The sequence below is a fragment of the Bemisia tabaci genome, chromosome 8 (genome assembly GCF_918797505.1).
Source record: "Bemisia tabaci chromosome 8, PGI_BMITA_v3".
In the NCBI taxonomy this organism is placed as follows: domain Eukaryota; kingdom Metazoa; phylum Arthropoda; class Insecta; order Hemiptera; family Aleyrodidae; genus Bemisia; species Bemisia tabaci.
The window spans coordinates 6,417,673-6,433,019 of record NC_092800.1 but is presented as its reverse complement, the minus strand read 5'-3'; the positions used below and the strand labels follow the sequence as shown (position 1 = coordinate 6,433,019).

The window sequence follows — 15,347 nt, the reverse complement described above, 5'->3', positions numbered from 1 at the left end:
GCCGATTCAGCAATTCAATTGCTAAAAACAGTGAGTGCAACGTTTCAACGCAGATTTTACACCAAAAATATGTTACTATAACCACCCCGTGGTTAAATTAGTTTACAATGTGGTTTAAGTAGTATTTTTTTGTTGTAAAATCTGCGTTGATACATTGCACTCACTGTTTTTAGCCATTGAATTGTTGAGTCAACAATTTTTTTTTTTTTCCCGTGTAGGAATAGCATTTGCAGCCTGAGCGGTTAGAATGTTTTGGATCAATCCGCATAACATTGGGGTGTTGGGCGAAATGAATTTCGCAGCTGTTGCTGGGTCGGAGGTCAGATCTTGTGACCTACGCGGTCCAAAAAAAATTCGGTAGACAAGGAGTCACGATTGACTCAGCTGTCATTCCAGGAGTTGTGGGATTTAGACACTCGAATACGGTAACTAGTTGCCACAAATAGGTAAATTTTCAGGTGGGTACTTTGTTAAGAATTCCTTCAAAAATCGGGCACGCATTGGTGAGATAGTATTGGCCTGACTTTCAGATCGTAGCGTCTGAATGCAGAATAATATGCCATAGTAAATCCTACAAATAATGGGTGCCAAATTACGTTTTGACGTCTGAAATAAAATGAGTTTGCAAGCAAGTCATCTCAGGCGGCAAGAATCTGGTACATCATATGAGAATTTGGTATGAATGCACTTTTCTGATATCTTCCGTAACCTTCTAGAGGTGCACGGGTGAAGAGTTCTAGTAGTGTGTTAGAAGTTTCGTTGAATTTAGGTGTTGACGGCTCTTTAGAAGTCGTAGGCGTGAGTTTTGGCTTAGAAAACTTTGGCTTGGTGGACTCTGAGTCAACGTCACGCGTGTTGAGGCTATTTTCTTCAATACTTCGACTTCAGCGTCGGTGCCCTGCCCTTGAATGGTCCGACTAGCATTGTCAGAAATGGTAGCGTGTTTCTCAGCAGGTTTAGACATCTTAAATCAGTAGTTCAGATTCGGATAGAACAAGAACAGTAAATTAAGAGTTTGGCGAAGCTTTAAAATCACTTGAGTTTAAGATTGATGATAGGTCTAGTTGAATCTATGACACCATTTCTGACAATGCTAGTCTGACCATTCAAGACCAGAGCACCGACGCTAAAGTCCTTGCTATTGTCCTATGCTTTTTTCCGTAAGCTTTCAAAGTTTCAAAATCTTGTCCCACCTCTTCCATTGACTCGATCCACTGAGCGGCCCCAGCCGCATGGCCAAAATCCGTCTTTCTAAACGATTCCCACGTAAATCCAACGGTAAACGCATTTACATACGTGGTTTTGGCTCCGAACCGGTGCTAATTCGCGCAGAATTGTAACGATTTGTGGAATGCCCAGATCGCCGTTAAACGCGGCTAATCGCTCTCGTTAATGACGTGGCGAAAAAAGAGGAATGAGTGCATGTCATCGCTCACTTAACAACTAGCGCCTTTTAATTAGATCTTATTATGTTTTTTTTTTTTCTTTCTTTCTTTTTATGAATTGTTTGATGTCGCAATTCGCCCGGGGCCTGTCCAGATCGCCCGTGTGCACGACAAAGAGAGGAATAACATGTCTCGCCAATTAACCATCGCGCCGTCAAATTTTTTGTCGTCAACTCGAGCTTTCCTGCTCAATTTTTTTCATCCGATGTGCATAAGTTTCGGGTGACTTACGGAGGGGAGGGGGGTTGCCGAATTATTATAGGTTCGCTTTTTTTCTCGTTGATTTATTTGAACATTTTTTCGAAGAGGATGAATGCCTCGAGTCCCCATAAAAGGTAAATCCTGCGCTCTATTCGACGAGACTTTCTCGGGGTTTTTTTCCTCATGTTAATCGTCTAATCCTTCTCCCATAAAAATCAGTTTGATTGGCTGGTCCGAGTTTTTTCTTTTTTTTCTTTCTCCTTTTGGTTCAGATTACTTTTTCCCCTCAGTTTTTCGCACGAAGATATTTGTTTATGCCCAAGAGGTTTCAGTGATATTGCGATGTCGCATTCACAGCCAGTGCATGACCACGCTTACTAATGGTAATGTATGGGCCACTGAACAAGGTCTGGAGCAAGAAGAAAACGTCACTTGTTTTCTCTTCAAAATCTTACACAGAAAACAGCTCACACTACAGGAAGTTTTGAAATCAATTCCTGGACGAGATATTACCAAGTCTTTAAAACACAGATAAAATGGAAGTTCCATTATTCAAATGATGCAACAAGAGTTCGGTTTTCGGCTACTCATAATGCGAAAATAAAAGTTGAGCTATCAGCCGAATCCACAAATATTATGCAATGATTGCGACTCAGGGCATGCTTTATTTTAAAAACCATTTTGCTACTCAATTCATGTTTTGTCTCGAGGCCCATTTCTGTTGGAAAAAAATTGTGATTAACTGTTGCCATCTTTTTACACCGGGAGCCTGATATTATTTCACGCCGAGCGACTTTCCTAATTATTTCGCTTCTCTCGTCTGTCGCACGGATCCCGTTGGGTTGTCGTCCGAATTTCGTCCTCTTTTTCCCTCCGATTCAAAAATTAATGGCGGCTCTCCACGGATCCGTGCTCGGTTCCCTAGGTCGCGTTGCAGCGTTGCCCGTTCGCTCGCGACCCCCGCCGACGGGGACACGTTGCCGTGCCAAGTAAAAACGCCATATGAACCTGCAGGCGTTGTCAAATTTCCTTTGATTAAACACGAATTCCCTGGTCAACTTGTGAAGATCATTCTTCCCATTTTTTTCAGGCAATTTTGTTCGCAGTTTCACCGGAAGTATTTGAATATTTCAATGGATAATTTTCGTAACTTTTCTCAACCATATACATTTTATCGAAGGAAATTTGGCGATTCCTAAATGTTCATACAGCGTTCTTCCTTGATAAAACACGAGTTTGCTGGTAAACTTATGAAGATTATTTTCCCATTTTTCAGATAATTTTGTTCGGAGTTTCACCTAGCTGAAGTTATTGAAAATTTCAAGGGAAAATGTTCTTTACTTTTCTCGAAAGTATACATTATAACGAAGGAAATTCGGCAACTCTTGAATGTTCATACGACGTATTTCCTTGATATAACACAAATTTGCTGGTGAACTTATGAAGATCATTTCCCCCATTTTTTTTCAGGTAATTTTGTTCGTTGTTTCACCTAAAGTTCCTGAAAATTTCAATGGAAAATGTTCATAAGTTTTCTTAACAATCTACATTTTATCGAAGGAAATTTGGCGATTCCTAAATGTTCATACAGCGTTCTTCCTTGATAAAACACGAGTTTGCTGGTAAACTTATGAAGATTATTTTCCCATTTTTCAGATAATTTTGTTCGGAGTTTCACCTAGATGAAGTTATTGAAAATTTCAAGGGAAAATGTTCTTTACTTTTCTCGAAAGTATACATTGTAACGAAGGAAATTCGGCAACTCTTGAATGTTCATACGACGTATTTCCTTGATATAACACAAATTTGCTAGTGAACTTATGAAGATCATTTCCCCCATTTTTTTTCAGGTAATTTTGTTCGTTGTTTCACCTAAAGTTCCTGAAAATTTCAAAGGAAAATGTTCATAAGTTTTCTTAACAATCTACATTTTATCGGAGGAAATTTGGCAACTCTTGAATGTTCATACGGCTTTTTCCTTGATAAAACACGACTTTGCTGGTAAACTTAGAAGATCATTTTTCTAGATAACTTTTTTCGCCGTTTTACCTGAAGTTATTGAAAATTTCTCGGGAAAATGTTCATAACTTTTCTCAAAAATATTCATTTTATCGAAGGAAATTTGGCAACTCCGAAATGTTCATACGGCGTTCTTCCTTGATGAAACACGAATTTGCTGGTAAACTTATGAAGATCATTTTTCCAGATGATTTTGTTTGCGGTTTCACCTGAAGTTATTGAAAATTTCAATGGATAATTGGACCGAGTTAAACAGAAAGGAACCAAGCCACATCAGCTATTGCCAAATTTAATGGGGCAATTTAATTTTTTACATGAAAACGGTAGTGCAGATTTTCGTAGAAATTTCAGTGAATTTTCTCCAAAGTACGAAGCAAATTCCTTATCATTTTCACAGAAATCCGCACAAACATTCTTTCATAAAAAATTGAATTGCCCAGTTAATTTTGGCAACAGCTGATGTGGCTTGGTTCCTTTCTGTTAAACTCGGTCCAATTTTCGTAACTTTTCTGAACAATATTCATTTTATCGAAGGAAATTCGGCAACTCTCGAACGTTCTTACGGCGTTCTTCCTCAACACGGCCGTGGCGATGGAGTACCGGGCGCGGGAAGGGTGATCTCCGGGGCCTGCGACCGTGGCGTCCGTGGCGCGTAATTTATGTCCGGGCGAGCTGAGTCAATTATGTCTGCGGAGAAGTCTGCGCGGAGAGCCAGCAACGGGGACCACCGAGAAACAGCCGAGCCCGGACCCACCGTTGTCGAGTAGATCGGAAATGAAGCCTCGGGAATCCGAGGTGGTAACAGTGGTCCAGTGGCGTGGCGTGATTTGCGATGTATCGATCTTGTCGATTGATCTGCCATTTAAACCGCTGGAAAAGGATCGATAAACAGGGTGTTCGCAGCGAACACCTTAATAATCGATTAATGACCATAGGTTTAAATGGCGTAACAATCGATAAATCGCAATTCACGCCACGCCACTGCAGTGGTCTGTTAGTGTAACTGGGGTCATGAATAGATCGCGTATACTGCTGTAATGGCGGAGACACGTAAGTCACAAGTTTTGGAAGTCACGTCGTCAATTTTGTCACGAACCTTTAAGGAAATGAGGTTTCCTTCAAAATTCGTCAAATCTCTTTTAGATGAAATCACTGAAATAGCTCAAACAGGACAATTATTCATCTTATATGCAATCGTGCAATCAATGGGCCAGTTGTGCTGGTAATAGAATCGTGTTTTGATGCTTGATTCTTGTAGATCAGCTGAAAAAAAGATCTGCCCAGTGTCCAATTAGCAACTTTCCACGTTGAATACTAACAGAGGTATCATCCTTTGAAAAGTCGGGATTTTTACGTCATCCACCTTGGGAGTGTATAACATGGTATATACTACCGCGGCAGATGACGTTATACTTCGAGTTTTTCAAGGCGCGACATCCCAGTCAATGTTGAACGTAGAAAGTTGCTGTTATAACTGATCTTATTATTTTTAGCGAATCTACAAGAATAAAGCATCAAAGCCCGATTCCGTAACCAACGCAACTGACTCATTTCTAGAGTATAGCCGACTTTCGAAATGGAGTTTCCTTCAAAATTCGTCCTTCCTATAATAGATGAAATCCTTGAAATAGCTCAAACAGCACGATTCCTCTTATTTACACTGATGCAATCAATTTCATCAGTGTTCATCAATGTAGCCGGCTACACTGAAAATATTGTGTTCTTGTGTTACTTCTGGTTAACACGGGAGGTGAAAAACAAACCATCACAAATGTTGTGCGACACAACATGCATGTTGCATGTTTTGTGGTACAATTTGCGGTGAATTTAGCGCAGAAAACAATGGATGTCGTGGAAAAATACATTCCTCGAATAAAAACCTTTTTTTTTATACTTTTTACAAACTTTTAGATACTTCTTTCACTAACTCTCGCTTGAAAAGTGGACCAAAATCAAATGTGCTTATCAAATCATATGCTATTTTAGGAAATGAAAATTTGCAGCAATGAAACTATCATGAAACATGCGTGGAAAAAGATCAACAGCACTGGCATTTCTTCTACCCCCTTGCCTAGTCGACGAATTGGCGAATGTTCTCATTCCCTGAACTGGGCAGCCAATCCGCGGACTGTCTGAAAATAACACGGTTGTTTATTTTAAATGCAGTCCATACGCAAATCCACGAATGTCCGCCACTGACATCTCTGAAAAATTATTCGCGAAATCTTGAACAAATTCAATAGCATCAAAACAATTTACGGACTCAGTACATACATGTTACAATTTTTTAATTTTCTCAAAAGTTTCAATTGAAAATTTATAATTCGATTTTGAAAGCAAAGCAAATATTGCGTATATTTTCAGCATCTTGAATGTGCATGAACTCTGAACACTTATCAATTCGAGGCGCATCCGCTTCACAGAGACAATACTGAGTTGACTGTAGCGCCTTGATGCAACTATTCGTGTTCCACGTTTGTGCGTGTTGCATGTTCAAAATTGAAGGCACTTTCGCTTTTCGTTCTTCTTCAGAGATGCTCCGGACTCGTCAGTTTTGTAGTTTTCTACTAATATGGAACCTAATTTAGAGGAATTATTACCTCTTAGTGACACGAGGCTTCACTATCGAAGGCCAATTATTGAATCGGTAATTTCTAACGTGATTTAAGCGCCAAAATTGAAAACCTGAGAAAAAAATTAGGAACTGTTTTAATCGACTCGTTTCAAATCGTAGACTTCATTGTACTGTGTTGAAATATGTATCATTGAGATTTTGCCATCGCTTTACGGAATTTTAGGATCTCATCGAATGTAAATGCCCCATCGGGAATTATCGCTAGATCTGATAAGCGCCTTTTCAAACTTGGCTACGACGCATTGGATTCTGCTCTTATACCGTTTTATCTTGATCGGTAGAATGAGGAATATTCGGTAATTGGAAACATTAAATCGGATAGAGAATCCGGTAATTTACGAGGGCAACAATGCAGGTCGGCCGGAGACAGCGGGAAATGAGGAATCTCTGATATTCGGTGCCCAATATTTGTGCATTCCGAGGGTCTCGAAACTGCATGAAAAACTGTTTTTAGGGCAATAACCTCCGCTCTCAACATGTCGTTGCCGCACATGCTGATTTTAGCTCATTTTTTATCCGCTCACATCATGTTTGACTGGATGCTCCATACTGTCCGCGGCATGGAACAGCAGTAGTCAGTCTTGTCAGAAGTTAGCTCTTGTCTCTTTTTGACGAAGTGGTTATTTCTCGGTATAGCACCGTCAAATCAAACCGTCTTCATGTTTTTAACCGAACCTCTTACCGCCAAGGCGACTTCTTCAAGTATTTTCTCTACAAAATTACTTATTTCGTCGGTGCCGTGGCATATTTTAAGTGCATCCTCTGGGTTGTGAGGGCGGTTTTTCATACGGTGAAGTCCTTACATTCTTTAGAATTGAGTTCATGGTTCGAGGGTTATACTTGGGGAATGCAGAAGGTGCTGGGAGCTTAGAAGTAGAGGAACTTCTTTAATAAAAAATCGCTTACACATCAATTTATTTGTTTAATAAAAAGAGTGCCGCATGAAGCAAATTAATGACTTTCATTGAATAAAAAACCCGCCATATATCAATTAAAAAAAGGATTAGTGAATTCAGTCAGATAAGACAAGTACACAAAACAAGGAGAAAAGAACTACAGCTGAAAAGTACAATAAAATTGTATTTATCAATACTAAAGTGCGTAGCACCTCTTTCAAGCATGCAAAGGCAAGCCTTAAGTTCTTGTCCGGACATTTTACGTCTCGTTTGACGTTAAATCGTTGACAACTCGTTGAATTGTCTCCTGTTGCCTTCTTAGTTTTTTCTGTGTAATAGTCCGGGGATGAGGTACATTGTACAGGCTCACTGTTTTTTTCTTGTTTTACAGTTGGTCTGTCAGTAACAGATCGGGGAAAAGACATGCCTGACATATGTTTCATCTTGAAACTGGAATTGTACCAAATTTCCAGTGGGAATAGCTTAAAACTGCTCCTGAGTACACTCAATTTTTCAAAACTTCCCGTTAAGCTAAGAGAATTCCCAGTGGCCTCCAATATATTCCTTTTACAGTCAGTAATGATATCATCTTTCTTCACCACGTCCAAGTTGGAGTCTAAATGGAAGAATGATTAAATTTGAACTCTAATTTGGAGCTCAGAGAGTCCCCAAAACGGAGGGCATACCCCTTTCAGTCAAGGGTTTTTTTTGGTCTCATGCACTTGATGAGATACCCCTCTGCTCCCCCTCCCACGAAAAGTTCCTTGTTCCGCCCATGCACTGCACTTCCGTTCCATCCCGGACCACGTTTTCGTTTAGTCTTAATGAAGTGACATAGCCTATAAAATTTGTTGGTTTCATGATTTGATGCGAGGCTGGCGATTCATAACTCGATAGGAAAAGTCATGTCATTATCCTCCTGAACATCCCCTACTTATTCATATTATCACGAGCACACATTAGCACATTTAAGAGGTCATTGCTTACTTTAAGCTTTTTAATGATAACTTGAATTCATTAATCAAGTCCCAAAGTTGGGACTTTTAAAATCGTAACCGGAATAGGTGTAAATGCATAATTCACTCCACAGATTTCTGAACCTTAACTCCAATCGCTAGAATTGTTAATGAGTGAAGAACATCCTCAGAAGAAATCAAAAGACGCACTTTTCACCCTGGCCGATGAAACTCCTCGAGGAAACCTTCTTAAGTAGATTTCAAGATAAATCAACACAAAGGTTTGGTTAATACGGGAAGTGAAACACAAAATAAACTTCGCCTTCGGTTTTCAATTTCAAGTGAAAATGTCAGCTAGTTTTCTGGAGGAAATTTAATAAAAAACGAGCTGTGAATACCATTGTCGCTATCGAAGGAATGCATTCGCCCAGTCTTTCTTTTGTTTTCTGCGCTAGATTCACCACTAACTCTACCAGACCCAACTCAAAATTCGTCGGTATGGTGGAGTTTTTCAGCCAGCATGCGCTTATTATCAGCATAAAGCTGCTAACATGTTTGCAGTTGCCTCCCTGAATGGTCGTTACTAGTGTTGCACTAAACAGCGTATCCCTTTCAGAGTAAATTGTGCTTGCGTGTAAACCTTTTCCCTCTTTATTGAGATTTTTAGCTTTATGCTGATTTTTAACGCACGTTGGCTAAAAAAAACCCCAACATACGTCTTACGACCCGTGCGTCCACCGTAATCAGTTTGTATAAAATTTGTGTTGGTTTGTGTTCCACTTCTTATATCAACCACAAGTAACGCGAGAACACACGAACAGGGTGTTTGGCATCAGGATTTTCCCGTTTCATCAGAATTTGAAGACAAATCAGGATATAATCCCGATTTCATTAGGAATTGAGGAAAAATCGGCAGTAAAATCAGGATTTGATGACCAATCAGTCGTTAAATCAGGATTTGTGTAAAGTCAGCCGTTCGATCGGATTTTTATATCGAGCTATTTTTGTGAAGTTACATTCACTGGTAAAAAACACCTCTTGGACCAATGCCGCATTGCATTGACTTAATAGTCCAGTTTCTTGTCGCCGGATTTAAGAATCTTGAACTCTTGTTTCAAGCGGATTTTTCATTGATTCAAGCGGATTTTGCATTGAAACAAGAGTCCAGACTCTTAAATCCGGCAACAAGAAACTGCACTCTTGAACCAAGAGGTTTTTTTTACCAGTGTTCGCTCCGCAAAAATTCAGTATTTGCTAAAATTTTGAAATCACGATTTAGCGTCAAAAATCAAGAATTATCAGGATTTCCCAAAGTAAAAAAAAAAAAAAAAACTTTTATCCTGAATTACATTTTTACCAGTACACTTGAAAATCGGCGAATTTGGCGAGGAAGGCTGGTAACAATGGAAGCGGAGCGTATAATTATTTGAACAGGTGACCGGGTCGGAGGATGGCGGCCGATTCGCTCCGCAAAAATTCAGTATTTGGAAAAATTTTGAAATACCGATTTAGCAGTCAAAAATCAAGAATTATCAGGATTTCCCAAAGTGAAAAAAAAAAAAAAAAAAACTTTTATCCTGAATTACATTTTTACCGGTGCACTTGAAAATGGGCGAATTTGGCGAGGAAGGCTGGTAACAATGGAAGCGGAGCCGCGGAGCGTATAATTATTTGAACAGGTGACCGGGTCGGAGGATGGCGGCCGGGCCGGGATGCGGGATGCCATTTCGTCCGGGCGGGGTCGGGAGGCTGCGTCTCGGGGAGGGGCGCGCGGGAGTGGCGGCCCGTCATTACGTCCAATTTCCGTATCGGAAAGAGAGGAGAGGAGCCCCGGCCTCGGCCCGTAATGATATATGATTAGTTTCCGAGGCCCCCGAGCCCGGAGCTGGAGCTGGAGCTGGAGTCGGCCGGGGAAACTGATACCCGATCTGATTCCTTTTCGCTCGTCGCTCTTTGACTCGGGAAAACCGCTCGCCGCTCGCCCGCGCCCTCGGGAGATAATTAAAAAACGCGATTAAAACCCACCCGGCATTGTCGGATCGCCGAGTCGCTCCCAAAAGGGAATATCCAAGACATTTCGAAATTGATATTTTGATGGAACGTTCACTGGGAATTAAGTCTCGGGAGCCCAGTCTGATTCTGGAAAAACAATAAAAAAGACAAGACCAAGTACTCTTGTCTCAATCGGATTTTTGCCTGTATCGGTAGGAAATCCGCTTAAATTAAGAGGCTTCTCTTTAAGTTAGTTAGTTAGATAGGTTAGTTAGCTAGTTAGTTAGTTAGTTATTTTATTTAAAGACATTCAGCATCTTTGGCTATTGACGTCTTTACAAAGAATTTGGGAGATGGGTGTTCATTCAAAAATTCAGATTTTTAAATTAAGGGAGGCAACGAGTTTCGAAATGTCTTAAACGACAGAAGATTGACATATTGAGCTATGAGCCCAAAAAGAACAACGAATGCAATATATTCAATCACACGATGCGAAACTACACGCATGCAATTGACGAAGGGAAGATGACAACAGAAACTTAAAAATAAAATACTAGACGTTTTGACACGCAGACCATTGTGTTTTCATGAGCGGAAGGTTTGAATTCACGCGTCAAGAAACGTTGAATATCTCAGTTAGGAGTTAATTTCAGTAATTTTCGTTGCTTAAATCGTGCTTTACGTGAAATTTTCGTCAGAAAACATGTATCAGAATACTTAACTTCGTACCTTGTCTAGTGGTCCATTGTATCAAAATAACACACTCGAGTCGGTTTGTATCTTACTTTCTATGTAGACCCTGGGACTAAATTTTACTCCCTCATTTTTAACAGTGTACCTTGTCTAGTAGTCTTTTCAAAATTCATCCTTTTACCTTTACCCTCCGGTTGAATTTGAGTTCCTCTGATTGTCAATCATGGCCGCAACTCCATGGCGGATCAAGAAACCGTGGATTCCGCACTGAAAAAAAAAAAAGTTTGGCAGAATTTACCATTCCTTTCTCGCCGTATTTCACACGGCGTCAATTCAGAGTCAATCCTGCCAGAAGAAAGGTAAATGTTACTATATACTGGCGCAGGTAACCATACCCTCGGCAGAATCGACTTTAATTCGCGCTGTGTGAAATACAGCGTGAATAAGGCATGGTAAATTCTACAATCTTTTTTTTTCAGTGCAGAAGACACGGATTGTATGGTGCTAATTCCACTTTGCTTCATATCATTCCGGTTTTGGGAACTTTAAAGACTTCATCGCCGAATTTCATTCCTCGACTTATAACTGTGTGTCTTGACTAGTAGTCTACTCAAAATTCGTCCTTGTACCTGTGCTCCCCGTTGCGCCTTGAATTTTAGTCCCTCCTAATTTCCAATTAGGCCCGCACTTCAACGGCGGATCAAGAAACCGCGGGATCCGGAAGGCCAGGAACGCATCCACGTCCGGACGACGGCGGCGGCGCATCATTTAAAAGCCGTATAACGCCGAGCGTGTAAATAATTCCGCCATAAAATCAGGCGCTCCCGACTATTAATGAAAACTGCAGTTAGCGTAGCGCACACCGCACCGCACCGGCCGGCCCGGGAAAAAGGGTGACTCCTTCAGAAGCCGCGCCAATAAACCCAAACCCATAATTGGAGGTCAGCCCCGGCCACAGGTGAACTTTACGACAATATTTCGTAAAACGGAACGGAGCGCGACGCGCCGCCGCCGCCGCGTGACGTCACGGAAGCGTGAAGCGACGCCATTGGCTCCCCCACCCGGCGGCCGGAGCCGCCCCTCCACCATGATCCCGCCGCGCTGTCAGCTGGGGTCCCCCCCCCCGCCCCGCCGCTCGGGTAATTTATGGCCGTCTCTCTCTCTGCCTCCCCGAATGGGATCAGCCTATCGCTTGATCCCCCCTCCGCGTCGTTTTTGAAAATATTTAATGTTAACCGGGATTCTCCTTAATTACGAGTCGCCCTCTCGCGTCTCATCCGTTTTTATTTTTTCCTTCTGATTTATCTTGTTAACTTAATCGGGTCCCTTTTTTCCCTCCGAGGCTGGAGTCTCTCCCGAAGCTCGCCGCAGCAGTCGGAATGCCTGGGTTTTCTCGCTCGGACCATCGGGGAAGCCGCTCCTCTCTCCTACTCGCGCGAGTCGCTCGCACAAGTCAACATAACCTAAACGTCATCTGCATACAATCGGAAACCGTGCGCTCTTGGATTACGGTGTTTTTTGCTTGACTTTTCCTCCCCCTTTCGCTCTTCTTCCTACACTAAGTGATCTTTTTTCGGAGTGTTTTGAAATTGGCGTGTCCTGTGCGACTGTTTTGTTTTCACATAATGGATCGTGCGATTTGCAAACTATAAACTGTGCGTGAATGTTACATGTTACCTCATCGTTTTTTTCCGGCTCGAGTCCAGCACGACACGATGAATTGGTCGGGATTTTACAGCTTCGGAGACCTGTGATGTTCGATGGAGATTTTTTGAAGTAAGGTTTTTGTCTCCGTTTTGCATGCTATCAGAGTGTTTTTCGTGATAGCTCTTTTTTTGGGCTCGTGAACGATAACCTGAAAATGGTGCTCGAAATCGTTTTAATTCAAGACTACTGGTTTTCCGGTAAACTGACGAGTTGATCGACCTGAAAACACGGATGATTTCATTGGATTGGTATGGCCATTGAAGGCACCGAATTCGAAGATAGATATTTATACATTCATCTGTTGATGTTCATTCAAGTGATGATCTGTGGAACTGAGTATTACATGTACTAAATCAATGATATCACGTGTGTTCTGGTATCGGTCGACTGATCATGCCAATGCCGAATTTCTATTCACTGAAAGTATAAACACAGTTTTGATACGTTTCGACGCTTGTAATGACTCGAGACAGTTTATGACGGTAGAAAAGTGGGTAGTTACCTTTGTTTTTTATCAAGGAAGCGCGGAATGCCCTAAAATTTTCAAGGCACTAACTTACTAAGACTGAGGGTGTCTCCTAGAGACCTATATAAGTTGCGAGGTTAGACCGAAGAAAATTCTCTCTGCTCTTCTCGTGTTTATACGTTTCAATTTTTATTATTGGGACAAACACCCTTAGGATAAAAGCCAGTGGGACATCTCTTTCCCTGCAGGACTTACTGTAATTGAAGAAAAAACGAGTGGGAAAAATATATTAGGAAAAATTGATCTAGGAAGGAATAATGACCTATAGCACCAGACTGCCATTCTGTTTAATGTAGAAGTAAACGTGTGGTAATATTATTGTCTCGTCGATATAATGACCAAAATTCCCTGTCCCGCGATACTACGGTCACATTTGACTTCAAAATCATTGCACTGATATCTGTTTCCTCTGTTTGGTTTTCTAAGAAGATGCAGCAGAAACTAGAAATAATCAAAAATTCTTACTGTATCTCACCGTCTCAAACGCCACTGACATTGCTAAAACCCGTCAATTGACTATGTTGCAAAATGTATATAATTTTTACTAATAAAGTATATCAGCCTCTAATATTACCCGGGAAGTTGCCGCTAGAAGTCATACTGGTTTGAAATTACATATGCGGTATGAGTATTAACGAGCAATTTTTATTTATTTTTTGAGGTTTTACCTTTTTTTCATGCAAGCTGATCAGTATTTACGCAGGGCGGTTTAATCCTGATTCTGAACAACTTTCGCCCTTCTGTCTGATGGTAACATAGAAGTCCTTTTCCAGTCGTATTTAATTGGGTTGAAGTGTAAAGCCGCGGACAAATCATAATTGATTGGCTTCAAACAAGTCTAGCCGTTCTCACCGGCAAGACTAATAATAAAGCCCTGAATTTTGGTGATTATGTAAATACACAACTGTTGAGAGAGTACTTCTCATGATAAATAACCATTTATATTGTTTGATCATGAAGACATATTAATTTTATACAATACGGTGGTTATATATTTATAATTTCTAATTATTATTTTTTATATTATATTATTATATTTTATTATTATTTATTATTATATTATTTTATTATATATTTTATATTTATATATTATTTAAATTATTTATATTTATTATTTTAAATATTATTATTATTTTATATTTTATATTTATTTTATTATATATTATTTATTTTAATTATTATATTTTTTATTTTATATATATATTTATTTTATTATTATATTTAATATATATTTTTTTTATTTAATTATATATTATATTTATTATTTATATATTTTATTATTTTTATTTTATATTATTATATATATTTATTTTATTATATTATATTATATTTATTATATATTAATATTATTATTTTATATATTATAATTTATATATTATTTTATATTATTATTATATTATTTTTATTATATTTATTTTATATTATTATTTTATTATTATATATTATTATTATTATATATTTATATTTTTTATTATATTATATTATTATTTATATTTATATATTTTATTATAATTATTATTATTATTTATATTATTTATATTTATTTATTTATATTATTAATTATTTTATTTATTATATATTTATTTAATATATTATATTTTAATTTATTTATTATAATATTATTTTATTTATTATTATATATTTATATTTTATTATTTATATTTATTTATTTTATATATTATATTTATTTATTTTTAATATATTTTATTTTTTATTTTATTTTATAATAATTTATTTATATTTTTAATTTATATTTATTTTATTAATATTATATTATATTTTAATTTTATTTCTATCAATCAATGCCTGCGAACGATTTTACTAAACCAAGTGTACTATATGACGAGCGCTGTAATTTTGTTTTCTGGCATTTAACTCTAGATTCTTCTGTCCGCACGAAGATCTGCAGAGTTTGAGCCGACTGCTCCTTTCTGTGGCATCCGAAGCTTATCATTGAGGAACGGTTATGGAAATCCAATAATAAACAATATACGTAGGCACAGATATTCATTTGAACGTGTCGCTTCGTTCTGATGACTTTTCTGTTTGTCTAATTAAGAATTTCATTCATTTTTCTGTCGGAAAAATTATCGAGGATTTTCATATTTTATCCTTATTGTTTGAGCCGACCGTGTCGTATGATTTAAACTTCCTCTTTTCACTTTATGTGAGAGGGTCTGATCAGTATTATATGGATTCTCCAGTTCGAAGGTACGAAACCGATTTGTATCTTTGAACTTATAACACACATCCAAGCAACACACTCGTAAGCGGCAG

At 38.8% G+C, this 15,347-nt stretch overlaps 1 protein-coding gene across 3 annotated transcripts in view; it reads left to right on the top strand.

Moving 5' to 3' along the window:
• LOC109038002 (Homeobox protein abdominal B) overlaps nucleotides 1–15,347 on the top strand; it is a 221,080-nt gene that overhangs the window by 84,033 nt on the left and 121,700 nt on the right. Inside the window, exon 1 of one of the 3 annotated variants that reach the window (XM_072303178.1) lies at nucleotides 12,094–12,613. The exons of the other annotated variants lie outside the window; for them this stretch is intronic. The gene's annotated coding sequence lies outside the window, so the exon portion shown is untranslated. Of the gene's footprint in view, nucleotides 1–12,093; nucleotides 12,614–15,347 lie in introns of those variants that run through there. 3 annotated transcript variants of the gene reach the window in all.